This window comes from Callorhinus ursinus, unplaced genomic scaffold, assembly GCF_003265705.2.
Source record: "Callorhinus ursinus isolate GAN/ISIS: 27379988/994484 unplaced genomic scaffold, GSC_fseal_2.0 scaffold4, whole genome shotgun sequence".
Lineage (NCBI taxonomy): Eukaryota > Metazoa > Chordata > Mammalia > Carnivora > Otariidae > Callorhinus > Callorhinus ursinus.
Window position 1 is genome coordinate 92,785,432 of NW_027397066.1, and position 18,250 is coordinate 92,803,681.

General features: G+C 40.3%; 1 pseudogene; it reads right to left on the reverse strand.

Moving 5' to 3' along the window:
- Positions 1 to 8,331: 8,331 nt before the first annotated feature.
- On the reverse strand, positions 8,332 to 8,742 carry LOC112825916 (NADH dehydrogenase [ubiquinone] 1 subunit C1, mitochondrial-like; annotated as a pseudogene).
- Between the last annotated feature and the right edge of the window lie 9,508 nt (positions 8,743 to 18,250).

An 18,250-nucleotide genomic window follows, 5' to 3' on the forward strand; every position in this document is an offset into this window, starting at 1 on the left:
CTCTCTCTACCACCTGACTGCACGGTTTTTAAAATTTCAGCAGATGAAGCAAGACTGGCATTCTGAGCCCAGGAGAAGCATCTGATGAGTCAGTGAGGAGCCCTAAATAGGAAAGGCCCGTAGGGCTAGAAAAAAGGAAATGGTGTGTGTGGGGGTGCCTGGGGGCTCAGTCAGTTGAACCTGGACTCTTGATTTATATTTGACACAGAGAGACACAGCGAGAGAGGGAACACAAGCAGGGGGAGTGGGAGAGGGAGAAGCAGGCTTCCCGCGGAGCAGGGAGCCCAATGCGGGGCTCGATCCCAGGACCCTGGGATCATGACCTGAGCCAAAGGCAGACGCTTAACGACTGAGCCACCCAGGCGCCCCTGTGTTTTTTTTTTTTTTTTAAGATTTTATTTATTTATTTGACACAGAGAGAGACAGCGAGAGAGGGAACACAAGCAAGGGGAGGCCCCAATTTTAATGACCCAGAGAAAAAGTGCCTCTCTTGCTTCATCCTTGTCCCAACTGTGTCCCAGGTGTAAGTGGAGTGCTCATCATGGGCAGCCTATGAGTGTCTCTCAGGGAGGGTTGGTGGGGTTGAAACAGATGGTAAAGAGCAGAGAGTAATGTTAATTTAATGAGGACCAGAAACACACAGGGAGGGGTGCTTGGGTGGCTCAGCTTGTTAAGAAACTGCCTTCAGCTCGGGTCATGGTCCCTGGGTCCTGGGATGGAGTCCCGTGTTGGGCTCCCTGCTCAGGCGAGAAGTCTACTTTTCCCTCTGTCCCTCCCCACTCTCATGTGCTCTCTGTCTCTCAAATAAATAAGTAAAATCTTAAAAAAAGAATAAGGAGAAGAAAAGAAACACAGAGTGACTTTCCTAACAAAGTGCTCGGTATAGAATTCAGTAGAAGACTGATGAATGAATAAAGGGTTGATTTTCTCTTCCCTTTAATTTCTGTATCCTCAAAAAAGGGTAGTTCCTAGGAGTGGGCATCAGGTTGTGGCACTTATAAGAAGTCTTGGCTTCAGTGGTCACTCTCAGGTGATAAATCCTAGAAATTGTGGCAAAAACATGAGAGCACACCCCAAACTATATTCCCCCTATTCTTTTGTACTGAGAGTGAACAAAAATTTGTACCGAGAGTAACAAAAATTTCACAGCCTTCCTTAGGCAGGCTTCCCACCTCTGGTGCAACATCCCTTCTTGAAACTTCAGCACATACCCCAGAAGGAAAGATCCCCAAATTTGCCCCACTTCTTAAGTCCTTAACAATTCTCTTGGGATTCTTTATGCAAATGGACCTCACTTCCTACTTTAGAGATAAAATCTCTACCATTTGCTCTAAAGTCACTCCACACCTTAGCATATCTCTGGGTGCATTCCTGTCCCTACATTTTTGCTAAAGCTGTTTCCTTTAGCTTCCCCCTCCCCTACTTCTAATTCCATCCCTCCCCCACTGCTACTTAATCCTTCTCATCCTTTAGAACCTAATCTAATCCATGGCTTCTCTGCAAAGTTTTCCTTGACATTTCCTGCCCACAATGATATCTTTCTTCTTTGAACTTCAATGAAGTCTGTCATAAAAAGTCTTAGAGTCACCAAACTGGCAACTCTTTAAGTCGCCTTCCAGTCTAACATCATTAGTTTACTTATTTGCCTAGTCTTTTAGCTGGTTAATGGCTGAGCCAGGACTACCCTTCTGTTTTCTGATTCCAGCACTGTGTTAGCTGAGTCACCATATTTTTGTAAAATTAAAGGTCAAGTGTTTCTTCCCTTTCACGGGTTGCCTGATACTGGTATATGGCATTCTAAATGCTGGCAACTTTCCTCCATATTTGCAAGCATTGTCAAGTTTTATACTGCTCCATTTCCTTGGTGGGAGGGGTTGGGGTTGTTTTGGGGAACAAGGAAGCAGTATGCTAGATCAGGAAGAGCTTGAGGTTGGAGAAGAGACTTGGGTTGAGATGGCAGGCATTAACTGGCCATGAGAGACATGATACGTCCTTTTTTGTTCTATTTCTGTACATTGAAGAATCTTTTATTATTGCATGGACATTGGTGAAACTGCTTTCCAAGTATTCCCAGATTGTTTCTTCCATGAGGCTGTGAACAGCTTGAAGACCGGGCCTTGAGGGCATCCATGTCCTCTGCCTGGTGTAGTAATTTATCCCCAGTTAACATTGGTTCGCCTGTACTGAAGCCACAGCCGCTCTCTGGTCCTGTTTCTTTTTGCCATAAAATAGTGTGTTTGCTCCTGATGATTTCTAAAATCCTTTCCAGTTCTCAATTCCTATGGCCAGTCTGAAGCTTCTTATAAATTGAAAGCAGAAGTCAACTTGTGGGCCTGCCTAGGTCCTTGTCATATTTTTGTTGTTTGCGTGTTTGTGTGTGTGCACATGTGCGTGTGTGCCCGTGTGTGTGTGTTCGGCTGCAATATGCATTTATATTACAAACTTTTATTTAGTTTCCAGTGATTAAAAGACTTCATATTGACGTGTGGATTTCTACCTTCTCTCAAAAAAACATGGCACATAATTTGCTTTTCTTCAGGGAGCTAATGGCTGGAATCACTGTCTCGTGGCTGCCACCTGCAGACTCCATGAAGTTCACCAGTTCCCAGGTCGCTTACCCTGTGTCGGCCTTTCATGTGATTTCCTAGTCATTCTGTGTACTGTGTCTGTAGACTCTGCCCTATAGCTGCCCAAGAAGACTTGCTAGAAAGGAAAGTGGTAGAAGAGAGAGTGAAGGGTCACGTAAAGAAAAACCCAGAGATTTAGGGGGATGAAATACTGAATTGAATGACAAATTCTTTTTTTTTTTTAAGATTTTATTTATTTATTTGAGAGAGAGAGCGAGAGTGAGAGAGAGAGAGCAGGAGCAGTGGGGAGCGGCAGAGGAAGAGGGAGAAGCAGACTGTGCTGAGCAAAGAGCTGGATGCAGCTCCATTCCAGGACCCCAGGATCATGACCCGAGCCAAAGGCAGATGCTTAACTGACTGAGCCATCTAGGCATCCCAAATGACAAATTCTTTTTTTTTTTTTAAGATATTATTTATTTACTTGAGAGAGAGCATGAGAGAGGGGAAGGGCAGAGGGAGAAACAGACTCTCCGCTGAGCAGGGAGCACAACTCAGGGCTAGATCCCAGGACCCAGAGGTCATGAGCTGAGCCAAAAGCAGATGCCCAACCAACTGAGCCACCCAGGTGCGCCCGAAATGACAAATTCTAATATAATGACAGCGGTTACCCTATGAATAGAGGCCGAAGATGAGAAAGGAAAGGGAAATCTTTTATGTCTTACCTTAAACTCTTGTGTCCTGACAGTCCACAAGTGGGAAAAAATCCAAGATGAAAACTTCAAAGCACATCAACGACTTAGAAGCAGCTAATATTTACTTTGTGAAGATTTTAAGTCTCATGGTTGACCAAGGTATATGCCTTGTGGTAGGAACAACTCTTTTTCATTTTTTTCATTACCCTATATGCCTGCAGAATACGATTGTCGTGTAATAAATGTTTATTGAATTGAAATAAGAGAAATATTTATCTTAAGGTTATTGTTTTATATAATTGAAACATGCATATATTTCAGAATTTCTCAAAGTTGATTCCTAGAATCCTTTGGTCTAGTCTTTGCCTGAGGTTTATGGATGTGATTTGAATCTGTTGGGATGATGGTTCCAGTATATCTGACCATGCATTTGCTAGCATCTAGTCCCACCATGCACTGGAGGATGTTCACTCAAATGGTCCCAGGGCAGGTCATTGGGTTCTAGGTAAGTAGCGTGTCATATGACTTTGTTACTGACCTTTAAACTGTGAACCTGGTTTCTACAGTTTAAAAAAGAGATTAGACTTTCTAAGGTCAGGTGGTAAGTTCTTGATAAATATTTGTTGAATAGATGACTCTAGTCCTTCCAATATTCTTATCAACATTTTTATTCAGGGCTTTTCTGCTACTGAGAACAGTGGAGGAAATCAGAGCCTTAACTCTGTTTCAAGAAGTTTAAGTAATCTAAATATGCAAGCTCTGTTCAGGTCTATCTATACTCCCTAACACCTTCTAAATGCCAACAGATTCAAATGTACCATTTAAAATGATTCTTTCAGGAAAGTCATCTAGTTTATTCTTTAGATCTGCCTTTTCTAATTTTTTAAAAGATATCCAAATTTACTCAATTGAGTATTTGTTCTTTAACAAAACTAAGAATGTTTTTTAACATTTTTAAATGGTTGAAAAAAATCAAAAGAATAATAATATTTTGTGACACATGCGAATTCAATGAAATTCACATTTCAATGTCCATATATAAAGATTTTTGGCATCACAGACATTCTCATTCATTTACGTACTGTCCACGGTCACTTTTGTGGTACATTGTGATGGGTGAGTAGTTCAGATGGCATCATTCAGACAGACGATATGGCTTGCAAAACCTCAAATATTTTCTATTCTATCCTTAACGTCTGCTGACCCCTGCTCAGTGCCATTCCTTTTCTAATTGCCAAAGTCAGTGGTTCCAATGTTCTATGATTCTGGGATTCTGAGTCTCTAGGATTCTATAAAATAGCATTCAACTTCCCATTCAGACCTGAATGTCAAATACAGACCAATGGGGGCATCTGGCTGGCTCAGTCCGTGGAGCATGCGACTCTTGATCTCAGGGATTGTGAGTTCCAGCTGCACGTTCGGTGTAGAGATTACTTAAAAATAAAAATAAAGTCTTAAATAAAATAAAATCTTTAAAAAAAGTTTGATTGAATTCATCCAGGGAAATCCGCTGGGGTTATTACTCTTTCTTCATACTTGCAGTCCTTCAGCTTCACTCCTAGTTCAGCATGGCTTGGTAGGATGTGGGGGGCAACTGAACATCATTTTTAGGCAATTGTGTTTAGGAATCAGGCAATCTGGGCTCAAGTTTTAGAGTAAATGTCTATTTTAACTGTGAGCTAAGGTCTACTGTTGCTCTTGTAGTAAATTTTTTGGAAAAATACCAAGACAATACTAGCTTTTATACAATCATACTGTTGAGGGTAAGAAAATAAACTTGCCCACAGTTTATAGAAAACAAACTGAGACTCCAGAAGGCTCTCTATGTTCTATTTTTATCAACGTCTTTATTCTATAGTTCAGTTAATGACATTAATGTCTTCCTGTGTGTGAGAAGGTATAAAATATATAAGGACCCTTCCAGCCCTTAACTGCTGACAGATTGGGGAGGAGGAAGGGAAAGGTGCAAAGGGTGGCAGGGGGACCGGGTAGCCATATTAAAGCAACAAAATTAAGATGTTGCAATTCGAAATGACTGGGAGCACAACAGGTAAAATGATAATTACTCAGAGGGAGTTAATTAGCATTCTTTTATCCCCCTATTTGATTTACAACTTTGTCTAACTTTACCAATCCTCTTATGCAGATGTACTGTTCTATTATTATTTTCCAACCATTATGTTTATAAATATTCTACATTATCTTTCTATTTAACATCATCTTTTTTACTAGAAATGATTGTTAAAATGAGTCACTATGTCTCTGGATAGTTTTAAACAAAGAAAAGAAAATGTCATCTACTCCTTAATGACTCTGAGTGGAAAATATATTCAGGATAGAAAGACCCCTCAGTGCTTCTAACAAAGGGCTTTCCTTGCTGGGCCCTCAAACAGCCTTGAATGAATGAGTCAGGAATGCAGGTTTGGCTTCTGGCTACTGAGCCTTCACCAAACTAAAATGGGATGGAGTGACAGGCCAGTGCAAAAGGGGCCGAGAAGAGAAAGCGAGTGTAGGTGATTTTATTTATTTATTTTCTTTAAAACACTCCTTCTCCGTATTACAAAAACAATGTCCAAGTAATTTCTTTAAACAGAGTGACCATTTCTTGTCAGATTCTGGAGAAACTGATATTATTTGTTGCCTCTGGGAAGAGAAGCTGATGTTGGGGGAGGGGGAGGATACTTTGGTATATTTTGTCTCTTAAAACGTTTGAATGTAGTCATTAAGATAAGTGATATCTTGTAATGGTAGAAAAATAAAAATTAAAAAAATAAACAAAAAGAAGAAAATAAAACATACCCTGATTTTATAACCCTTAAATGATCATTGCTAACATTTTCTGTTTTTGTTTTTGTTTTTGTTTTTAAAGGAGATAGAAGTATATTGAATAGGGGCGCCTGGGTGGCTCAGTCATTAAGGGTCTGCCTTTGGCTCAGGTCATGTTCCCAGGGTCCTGGGATCGAGCCCCGCTTCGGGCTCCCAGCTCACTGGGAAGCCTGCTTCTCCCTCTCCCACTTCCCCTGCTTGTGTGCTCTCTCTTGCTGTCTCTCTCTCTTTCAAATAAATAAATAAAATCTTAAAAAAAAAAAGAAAAGTATATTGAATACACTGCAAGTGGGCAGTGGGTAGGACAGCAAGGGAGAGACTGTCTGCCTCATTGCTAACATTTTGATGCATACTTTTCTATCCCCCCCATACATCTGAATTTTATTTTATTTTATTTTTTTTAAAGATTTTATTTATTTATTTGAGAGAGAGAGAATGAGAGACAGAGAGCACAAGAGGGAAGAGGGTTAGAGGGAGAAGCAGACTCCCCGCCGAGCAGGGAGCCCGATGCGGGACTCGATCCCAGGACTCCAGGATCATGACCTGAGTCGAAGGCAGTCACTTAACCAACTGAGCCATCCAGGTGCCCAGAGTGTTCTTTTTTTTAAAGAGTTTATTATTATTATTTTTTTAATATTTTATTTATTTATTTGAGAGAGAGAGCATGGGGGGGGAGGGTCAGAGGGAGAAGCAGACTCCCCGCTGAGCAGGGAGACCAATGTGGGACTCGATCCCGGGACTCCAGGATCATGACCTGAGCCGAAGGCAGTCGCTTAACCAACGGAGCCACCCAGGTGCCCACATCTGAATTTTAAAAAGAAAAACAGGTCATATATGTGTCGAATTTTATTTATGTATTTATTTATTTATTTATTTAAGATTTTTATTTATTTGAGAGCCAGAGAGAGAGCAGGAGGATGGGGGGAGGAGTAGGCAGAGGGAGAAGCAGACTCCCCACTGAGCAGGGAGCTGGATGCAGCTCCCTTCCAGGACCCTGAGAGCATGACCTGAGCAGAGGCAGATGCTCTACTAACTGAGCAAGCCAGGTTCCCCTGTGTTGATTTTTACTTACAGTAAATGTGTGAGTAAAATCAACAATTTCCAACTCATTCTCTAGGAAGATGGGCTATTTCTTATTGACAAATCTAGCCCCCTCCCCCTGTTTTTCTTATCTTTTTAAGGTAAAGTTACCGGAAGTACCTGATATCAATCTATCAGGTGCAGGTGACAAGTAGTGGTATCAGTGGTTGAGGAAACCACTCTCTTTTCGATTAGAAGTCAGAATATTTTAGATCTGGGGCACTGGGTGGCTGAATCCATTAAGTGTCTGGCTTCAGCTCAGGTCATGATCTCAGGGTCCTGGCATTGAGCCTCAGGTGGGGCTTCCTGCTTAGCCAGGAGCCTGCTTCTGCCTCTGCCTCTGCCCCTCCCACCCTCCCCACCCTGCTTGTGCTCTCTCTCTCTCTCAAATAAATAAATAAAATTTTTTTTTAAAAAAAAGAACATTTCAGGTCTGTAAGTAATTTTAAAGATGGAATTCAAATCCCTCATTTTATTTATTCATTTATTTTAAAGATTATATTTATTTGAGAGAGAGACAGAGAGAGCATGGGGCGGAGTTGGGGAGCAGCAGAAGTGAGTAAATTGTCTTGTGAAAGGTAAGGCCACCAACTGGTGGGGTGCCTGGGTGGCTCAGTCGTTAAGCATCTGCCTTCGGCTCAGGTCATGGTCCCAGGGTCCTGGGATCGAGCCCCGCATCGGGCTCCCTGCTCAGCGGGAAGCTTGCTTCTCCCTCTCCCACTCCGCCTGCTTATGTTCCCTCTCTCACTGTGTCTGTCAAATAAATAAATAAAATCCTTTTTTTTTTTTAAAAAAGGCCACCAACTGGTGATAAGAGAAGTGCTCTGGATCTTAGGTGAGGGATCCCACATTGTGTCACCATCTCGTTCTTCTGAAAAAAAACGTAAATTTCAATGTGTGGGAAGAACCCCAAACAAGACGAAAGCATAGAAGTGACTTGACTTCCCTTGACATTGAAGAAGTTGTTTTGTTTTATGTGGGAACTTGATTTAAAGCAAAGGCCAAGATTATTAAGGGCAGTAGAAATGCACAACAAACCAGCAAAAATAAAACTCCTTTGCTGAGTTGATTAAAACTTCTTAAGCTAGCAAGAGACTACATAATTAGTAATAGTAATTACATTGTTATTTTAAGAGCTGTGTATTCCTTATTTATTTTCTTTTTTTTTTTGAAGAATACAGAAATATTTTTATTTTTTCATTTAATGATGCAAAACACAAATGCCGATTGGACATACATGCACATATAACTTTTTCTCACACGTTTACAACTCAACAGATTGGTGAATGCAAAGGAACTAGTATAATCACTATATGGAGCATACCATATTAGTATTTCAATAGTTTATTCCAACCCATTTCTTCTTTTATACTCTAAAACATCTTCATTATGTTGTTTGATGAGATAGATCCACAAGAAGGCGGAGGTGCCCAAGGTCAGTCCAACTTTCAGTCAGTCAGGTCTGTCATGTGGCGGCTCCCGAATGTAGAACTTTGATCGCGCTGAAGAGCCGCTTGGGAGCCTGGCAGGAGCCAGCAGCTTGGAGAATGGGCGTAACAACGCGGGCAGTGCCATCTTGCCAGTTCTTTTCTTTTTTTTTAAAAAGATTTTATTTATTTATTTGACAGAGAGAGACACAGCGAGTGAGGGAACACAAGCAGGGGGAGTGAGAGAGGGAGAAGCAGGCTTCCCGCTGAGCCTGGAGCCCGACACAGGGCACGATCCTAGGACCCTGGGATCATGACCAGAGCCCAAGGCAGACACCCAACCGACTGAGCCACCCAGGGGCCCCTCTTATTGCTTTTCTAACTTTTAAAATTTCTTTTCTTACTGTGAAACTTTTAAAGCCTTTACAGAAGTAGATAATAATTTAATAATCCTTTCTTTAGCCACCACTCTGATTCAACAGTAATCAACAATTGACACTTGCTTCATCCATCCCTATTTTTATCTTTCCTCCCATTCTTTATTTTTGTTGCTGTAGTATTTTATTTTATTTTATCTTATTTTATTTTATTTACTTATTTTTTCCTGTAGTATTTTAAAGCCAATCCCTGACTTCTCGTCGATTTCCCTTTTTGCATTTGTGATTATATCCTTCTGTATTTCCCATGTTACAGTTTCCTTGCTAACAGCTGAGGTCGGCCCTTTACTGAGGTCTCTTACGACAGCAGTGACATCTTATCAGTAAGTGTCTAACAGGGTGGATGAGAGTCTGCGTGGATGGGGTACCATGTGCCAGCACAGGTCCAGGCATTTTACAGGTATTAAGTTTTTTGATCAGTCTAATGAGGTGTGAGCTACTATCATCTCTGGTTTTATAGATGAGGAATTGGAGGTACACAGAGTTTGTGGTAGATGACTTATGGGCAGTTAATCACTTATTTAATCAGTAATCCAGTTTACAGATATGAATTCTTAGAAATTGAAGTCTGGAGCTTCTCATCATGAATATTTTATACTTTTCTACATTCTGTCCCCTAGATTTTAGGCTGAATCTTATTTTTGTGTCTGTGGCCACCCTGTCCTACCACAGGAGTAAAGTCTGTGGATGGAGAAGGGGGTATATGTGAAGAAAAAAGAAATGTAAAAGGTTTCTTAATTTTTGGTTGTTAATTGTAGGAGAGGAAGTTTTCCTTGATCTTCTTAGGTTTCCTGGCTGCGTCTGAAATGTAGACTGATAAAGCACACAAATTTATTTAATCTAAGTTTTATGTAACATGAGAGCACTTATAAGAAAAGTTCTGAATAAGTGGTTAAACCTGAGTTTTGTTTTTTTTTTTTTAAGATTTTATTTATCTTTTGACAGAGAGAGACACAGCGAGAGAGGGAACACAGGCAGGGGGAGTGGGAGAGGGAGAAGCAGGCTTCCCGCTGAGCAGGGATCCCGATGCGGGGCTCCATCCCAGGACCCTGGGACCATGACCTGAGCTGAAGGCAGATGCTTAACTGACTGAGCCACCCAGGCGCCCCAAATCTGAGTGTTTTTATGCTAGGTTTGATGAAGAGTGAAGTTGTGGAAAGGTGTAATAGGACAAAGTGTATCAAGTGGTTTAGGAAACTGGGAAAATTTAGCAAGACCTCTTCACTCAGATTTCTTTTGTGTCCCTTTCTCTTTAGAGATAGGGATGCTTCTTTCCATAGGGAGGGCATCTCTCATGTGAGGGACTTAGGACTTGCTTCAGGGAAGGTTAGAAAGTTCTTCCTGCACCTGCTGTTTTTCAAATTCCTTCAGTTTAAAGTGTGCAAAATGCAAAGGTGCCATATTTTGGGGGTAGCGTGTCCTCTTATGAATCCTGAACAATCCTTTTAAAGATGTATAGTTGAGGCACCTGGCTGGCTCATTTGGTAGAGCATGAAACCCTTGATCACGGGGTTGTAAGTTCTGACCCCATATTGGGTGTAGAGATTACAAAAAAAAAAAAAAAAAAAAAGATGCATTGTTTTAGGTTGGTTCTGAGTTACATACAAGTTTTACTAGTAAGTTGGAAAAAAAAAAGTTTCTTTTTTCTATTTATAGTCTATCTAGTATTTGAAATACAAGCCTAGATATATTGTATTCTCTGATCAATTTTAAATGTTATTTCTTCCTAATTAATTTTTCTATTTATAAGTTTTAGAAAACAATGCCATAGATCAGATCTAGTGTCAGAACAGTCTTTACAAGATATATCACAAATCTTTCTAATTACTAAGTTTGAATAGCTATTTTCTTTACCTTTCTAGGAATTGTTATCAGACAATAAGAATAAAGGTGGGAGTTGCATAAAAATAAGAGGATTCCCTTCGGTCTGTCCCTTGGTGGTAAATTCCATCTCAATACTGTAGATAAAGGGGTGGTGGGTAAATTAGCATATGAAAGGAAAGCCCACTTTCTCTTTGATCCTCAACTTCTCTAGTTTTGATTCAGTTCAGTAGTATCAGTCCAGCATTTTCCTGTCATCCAGACCTGGAGCCATATTTGTGTGTGTGTGTGTTGTTTTGTTTTTTTTAAAGATTTTATTTATTTATTTGACAGAGAGAGACACAGTGAGAGCAGGAACACAAGCAGGGGGAGTGGGAGAGGGAGAAACAGGCTTCCCGTGGAGCAGGGAGCCCGATGCGGGGCTCGATCCCAGATGCTGGGATCATGACCTGAGCTGAAGGCAGACGATTAATGACTGAGTCACCCAGGTGCCCCCTGGAGCCATATTTGATTAATAGTGATTATTATAGCTCCATATGTTGTAGAGGACTTTATGCTTTTCCAAGTGCTTCTGCATCCATGGTGTACTAAATGTTGTTTCTCTCTTTCCCCATCCTATTTGCTGTCAAGTTCCTATTGATTTTTTGACTTCAATGTGTTTTAAATTCAACCCTTCATTCCAGTAGCTGATACCATAAAAATCATTGCATGGTGGAGCTAGAATTATCCTTAAAGACCATTGAATATGAACTCAATTTTTAAATGAAGATATTGAAATACAATGATGGCTAAATAACTTCGATAAGATTGTAGCTACCCCCCAGGTACCCTGACCACTTACCTTCCAGGCTCTCAAATTAAGGTCTGGCTTCTTAGTTTCCCCACCCCTGCCCTCCCTCAGTTCTAATTCTTTACTGTGAAGCTTGGAGGAAAATCTATTTCAAATTCCATTTTTATAAAGCTGGGCTTTCTCCTCTAGACTTAATGGGACTTCTTATTTTTTGATGTCTTAAATCAGAGGGGCTTTAGGTTGATTTAATATTTGTTCTTTTTTTATAAAAGAGATTTTATTTATTTATATATTTGATACAGAGAGAGAGAGAGAGAGAGAGAGAGAGTGTACAAGCAGGGGGAGCAGAGAGGGATAGGGAAAAGCAGGCTCCCTGCTGAGCAAGGAGCCTGATGCAGGGCTCAAACCCAGGACCCTGGGATTGTGACCTGAGTTGAAGGCAGCCGCTTAACCTACTGAGCCACTCAGGCACCCCAATATGTGTTCTTTTTAAACAATTCTTTTTTTCCCTGAACACATATGTGTTTTCTTTATAGTAAATTAATTACATTTGAATGTATATTGCTTTTATAATGTCTTGAAGTTTTGGATATACATCTTTTATTTATCCAGTAGGCTTAACATTTCTTCTGTTAGAAGTGGTACCACTTATTTCTTTTGTATGCTTCTTCACAGTGCCTAAAACAGTGTTCTGAGTTGGTACTCGGTTAATAAAAATGAGGTTGTCTTCCAAGGTGAAATGTAAAGACAGTGCTTGGAAGTATTTCTTTCAATAATGAATTCTTAATGTTTACTGATCTTTTGCTATTTATTTCATTACTATACTCCTATTTTTGCATGTAATTTTTTTTTTCTCTTCTCTATTATTGTAAGGAAGCAAAAGTATCTTTTCCTTCTATCCTGTTAAGTTCTCAATTGGGACATCTGCAACAAAAGATAGATTAAGAAGAGAAAAGCAGGGCGCCTGGGTGGCTCAGTTGGTTAAGTGACTGCCTTCAGCTCAGGTCATGATCCCGGAGTGCCAGGATCGAGTCCCACATCAGGCTCCCGGCTCAGCAGGGAGTCTGCTTCTCCCTCTGACCCTCCCCCCCTCTCATGTGCTCTCTTTCTCATTCTCACTCTCTCGAATAAATAAGTAAATCTTTAAAAAAAATAAAAAGGAAAAGGAAATGATCTTACCAAAGTAGGGAGAGTTCCAGCGTTTTGGGTGTGATTTTCATCCAAGTTGTCCCAGTTGATCAGTGTGTTGAAAGATTGAAAACATAGATACCTAAGGGTTAGTTTATCTTTAAAATGTATTACTTAAGTAAAAAATATTTTCTTAACTTTTGATTAAGTCATTGGACCATGAAAGGATGCAAAGATACATGCTAGTTAAGGGAAAATTACTAAGTTCAAATCTGCACTCTTAATAAAGTGAGGTAATCTATTGGGTTAGGCAGAGTAACACACAATTTGAAATTGCAACAAGGATTGATAATATTCTGTTGAATCCTTTGTAAGAGGTTCAAGTATTTAGTGGCAATGTTGAAAAATCAGTTTAAAAAATATTTAGTGGGAAAAGAATACAATTAAGCACAAGTTAGGTTTTCTAAATATTTTGACACTGTAACCTATACTTTTTTGTTTGTTTGTTTTTAATACTTCAAAATTTAATTGTGTAGCAAATCTGAAAACTGGTTAATTTTTTAATGCTTATGCTTCTTGGCTTTTGGTGCCCTCCAGTGGTAGGAATGATCAGTTAAATCCTTAATTCAGTGTTTTGAAAATGCTCAATACAACTTTAATATAGTTAATTTTATGCATATTCAACATTTCATTAGGAGAAAATTAAGCTTGCAGCTAATGGGAAGGAAGTACTAATTTGGTTAGTATAAAGTAATAATTCCTGGAAATATTGTTTGTACACATGATGAATATTCAATGGATTTAAGGAAAAAAAATCTATGTGCTCCAATTCTCAAAATGTATTAAGACACATAGTTTGGAGCTGAATGCCATGGAAATTTTCTCTAGGAAGGTAAGTGTATCACGTCAAGAGGATTTGGAGAACATACAAAATGGAGTGATGAATTCTTTCATCTATAGATTTGTGATAATTAGGGAATATTGCCCCTGGGAGGGGTAGTCTGTTGCATTCAAAAGATAAGTAAGTGTGGTGGAATTTTCCCTTGTCCCAGAAATCAGATTGTGGAGTTACAAAGTACCAGATAAGCGGTCAGGTTTCTTTTGGAAAACTCAAGGCAGAATTAAAGGCAGTAAAAGACCTTGGTTCTAGTTCAAGATCAGACTTTGATCGCCAGTCACTCGTGGGAGGGAGATGCCCACAATATTTTAAATGCCCTTGTTTCCATCATGTTAGTGGTAGGCTCAAGATCCAGAATTTCGGTACTGAGTTTGGGCACTTTCCCCAGCTCTGACTGGCTGTTGCCATTATCCTTGCTGGGCTTCAGTTTCTCATCTGTAAAGGGGGATAGTAATAGTTACTATTTATTACCTTTATTTGTGTCTTGAATGACATGTGTAAATAGAATCCTTGCTAACTTTAAAAGAACTTTAAAAATTAGGTTATTATTGTTCCTAGAAATCCTTAGTATTGTTACTAGGCAGTGAGGAGACAGAGCAATGGAGGGCCTTTCAGAAGTAACATTTCACCCAGGCTTTTATTTTTTATTTTTTTAAATTAAGCTTTATATGTTTATATTTTTTAAAGATTTTATTTATTTATTTGACAGACAGAGAGAGACAGTGAGAGAGGGAACACAAGCAGAGGGGAGTGGGGGAGGGAGAAGCAGGCTCCCCCCTGAGCAAGGAGCCTGATGCAGGGCTCCATCCCAGGACCCTGGGACCATGACCTGAGCCGGAGGCAGATGCTTAATGGACTGAGCCACCAGGCGCCCTCAACCAGGCTTTTAGCAAGTACTAAAAAATTTAAAAGATTTTGCCAATCTCTTGAATTCAGAACTGTAATGTGTAAAGGAGGCTAGGCCTGAAAGGTAAATAAAGGCATGAAGAAATGGTCTTTCACAGGAAAGACAATAGACATTCTCTCTGAATTGGTGAACAGTGTTTATTTTGCACTTTCCTCTTTTTACTACAGAGCCGTTAGGTCTTCATTTGAGTATTTGATGGGAAACTCTGGGGTGATTTCATTCCTTTATAAATTGTCCTTGAAACTTTTTCAAAACATAATTTATATCAATTTTCACTTTATTTGGGAATAGCCATTAAGATCCAAGCCCAGTGAGGGGCGCCTGGGTGGCTCAGTCGTTAAGCGTCTGCCTTAGGCTCTGGTCATGGTCCCAGGGTCCTGGATCGGGCCCTACATCGGGCTCCCTGTTCCCGCAGGGAGTCTGCTTCTCCCTCCCCCCACTCCCCCTGCTTGTGTTCCCTGTCTGTCTGTCTCTCTCAATGTCAAATAAATAAATAAAATCTTAAAAAAAAAGATCCAAGCCCAGTGAAAAATCCTCTCTTTTTCCCTACTTGAATCTGCCTAGGAGAATTAACACTGTAGTAACTCAGGATCCAAGGAAGTTTCTGGAATGGGGAGGGTTCACTAAACTAGGGTTTTTTTCTGTACTTTGACTAGATCTACCATCTGGCAAACAGGAAATTTACCCTCAAAGAAGTCATTCCCTTGGGAGTCACAAACTTTTCTTCCACTGAGGTATTTCCCATGATCTTTTTTTTTTTTTAAAGATTTTATTTATTTGACAGAGAGAGACACAGCGAGAGAGGGAACAGAAGCAGGGGGAGTGGGAGAGGGAGAAGCAGGCTTCCTGCTGAGCAGGGAGCCTGATGCAGGGCTCAACCCCAGGACCACCGGACCCCCGGATCATGACCTGAGCTGAAGACCACTCAACCGACTGAGCCACCCAGGCGCCCTTTCCCAAGATCTTTTATCTGGTCTTGACCCCTCTCTCAATTCCTGTTGATTCAGTAAGTAGCTCATAGTCTCATTAATGGAGAGCCCATACATAACTGCTGAAGCTAATTTCAGGAGTTCCAGGGAATCTTTGACTATTAAAAATGCCAGAAGAGGGGCACCTGTGTGGCTCAGTCGGTTAAGCGTCTGCCTTCAGCTCAGGTCATGGTCCCAGGGTCCTGGGATGGAGCCCCGCATCGGGCTCGGCCTCCTTGCTCAACCAGGAGCCTGCTTCTGCCTCTCCCACTCCCCCTGCTATGCTCTCTCTCTGTCAAATAAATAAAATCTTAAAAAAAAAAAAAGAATGCCAGAAGAACCTTGCTTATGTCGAATTATTACAATAATTTGTCTCATTAACTTAAAGCAATGACAACTGCCAACATTTCTGAGGTAGAGCCTCTCAGCATACCTTGTCTTTTTTCCCCCCCACTGGAAGGTACCTGTCTTTTGCACTGAACACTTAGAAAATGTAGAGTGTTTACTATTTCAGTATTTTATTACAGTCTCTTATTTAATCCTCACAACCTTAAGAGGGAGGTATTACTACTGCAAATAAGGAACCGGATGGAATGAAAGTGAAGTAATATGTTCAAAGTCCATTCCTAGTATTTGGCAGTGTGAAGATTTGAACCCAAGAAGTGTGACTCTATAGTTGTTGCTGTTAACCACGGTACAAAGCTGGCCTTTTGTTTTGCTTACAGTCCTTCCCTGAAGCTACCAACACGTCCTTTTCCTTTATCACCAAAATACATCTGCTATCTCTATTCCCTTATCAACTGCTTACTCTTCAACTCCCTGCATTCTGCCTCTCTATTGACGCTTGTTTCCTTTTTTATTAAGATCAGCAATCACCAGTTGTCTCACGTATTTTCATTTTTTTTAAGATTTTATTTATTTATTTAAAAGAGAGAGTGAGAGAGAGAGAGAGCACAAGCAGGGGGAGCAGCAGCGGGAGAGGGGGAAGCGGGTTCCCCTCGGAGCAGGGAGCCTGATGGGGGCTCCATCCCAGGACCCTGAGATCATGACCTGAGCCGCAGGCAGACACTTACCCGACTGAACCACCCAGGCGCCCCTCACACTTAAATTTTAACATGACTCCCACATTTGCTCCTTCTGGGTCTCCTAATTATTTTTTCTCCCACCATCCTCCAAGTAGTCAGCCACTAAAAATTGGCAAAATCTTTGACTTCACTTAGTTCCTGGTCCCATTGATCTCTTTTCTGCTGTGTCTCTCTAATCTGTTGCTTCTTATATTCCAGTTGCTCCTGTATTTCTTTATATTTCTCATTGATTTTTTCCCTTGGGTTTCCAACTGGTCTCCTTGACCCCATTGTCTGTCCTAAGTCCGTTGTTCTGACTGGTGGGTCTGGCACAGGTGATCATCATGAATAAGGATCACCTGTGGGATTTTCTACAGTTTTTTAATTTCTTGTTCTACATAGTTTGTACATCTATAGAAACGATGTATATATTTTTCAATATTCCCTGATAAAGTTCTAGTTTTCTTTTTCTTTCTTCCTTAAGATTTTATTTATTTATTTGACAGAGAGAGAGAGAGAGAGCGAGAGAAAGAGCACAAGCAGGGGGAGCAGAGGGAGAGGGAGATGCAGACTCCCCGCTGAGCAGGGAGCCGGATGTGGAACTGGATCCCAGGACTCTGGGATCATGACCTGAGCCAAAGGCAGACCCTTAACCGACTGAGCCACCCAGGCGTCCCAAGTTCTAGTTTTCTTAATTAACATTTAATTACGAAAATTTTTCTAACATAAAGAAAAGTAGAGAGAATAGGCTAATGAAAATTCATATATCCAACAATATTTTAACAAAATAATTAAAAAGCAATTACAGAGAATATTTATTAAGATGCTAAATTGAATCTCTAACCTAGTATTCTAGCTTTAACAATTAAGATTCTTCCATATTTACTTCATCTTCTTCTTTCTGAAATATTTTGGAGTACTTAAAGACACGATGATTGTTCACCCCGGAATATTTATGTATACATTTCTAAAAGCATGAAGATTTTTCTACATAACTATATCAAACAAAATTGATAATTCCTTAATATCATCTAAGATCCAGACTATGTTCAGATTTTCCCAATTGTCCCTAAAATGTCTTTTACAGATTATTTGTTCAAATCCGGATCTAAGCAAGTTCCACATATTCGATGATTTGGTTGTTTTGTTTCTTAAGTCTCTTTTAATCTAGAATAGTCTTCACTGCCCCAACCCCACCCTTTTTATGACCTTGCTTTGTTGAGAGGGAAGACCAATTGTCCGAGGAATGTTACCCCTTTGAATTTGTCAGGTGGAAGCTCTATTTTATCATTAGCTTCTTTTGTCTTGCTTCTCTGATGATCTCAAGCATTTTTTCTGTGTTGGTCCTTAATCATTTGCTTTTTTGTAACATGTTTTCTGTTCATTGAAACCCTTACTTACCTTTTACCTTGTAATACTAGATACCAGTCTGTTCTGCCTTCTGGAACAAGTTTTCGTCTTCTATTTTTTTTTCCTCATTGGGACTTCTGACACGTCTTGTATACAGGACATGCCTGACTGCTCAAAAATCCTTAGTTCTATGATGTCCTGGTCTGGATCTTTCCCCAGAGTCAGTGGTTCTCAGTAAGGACTAGTACTGCCCTCTAGGAGAACTTCTGGAATGTGTGACACTTCCGGTTGTCAC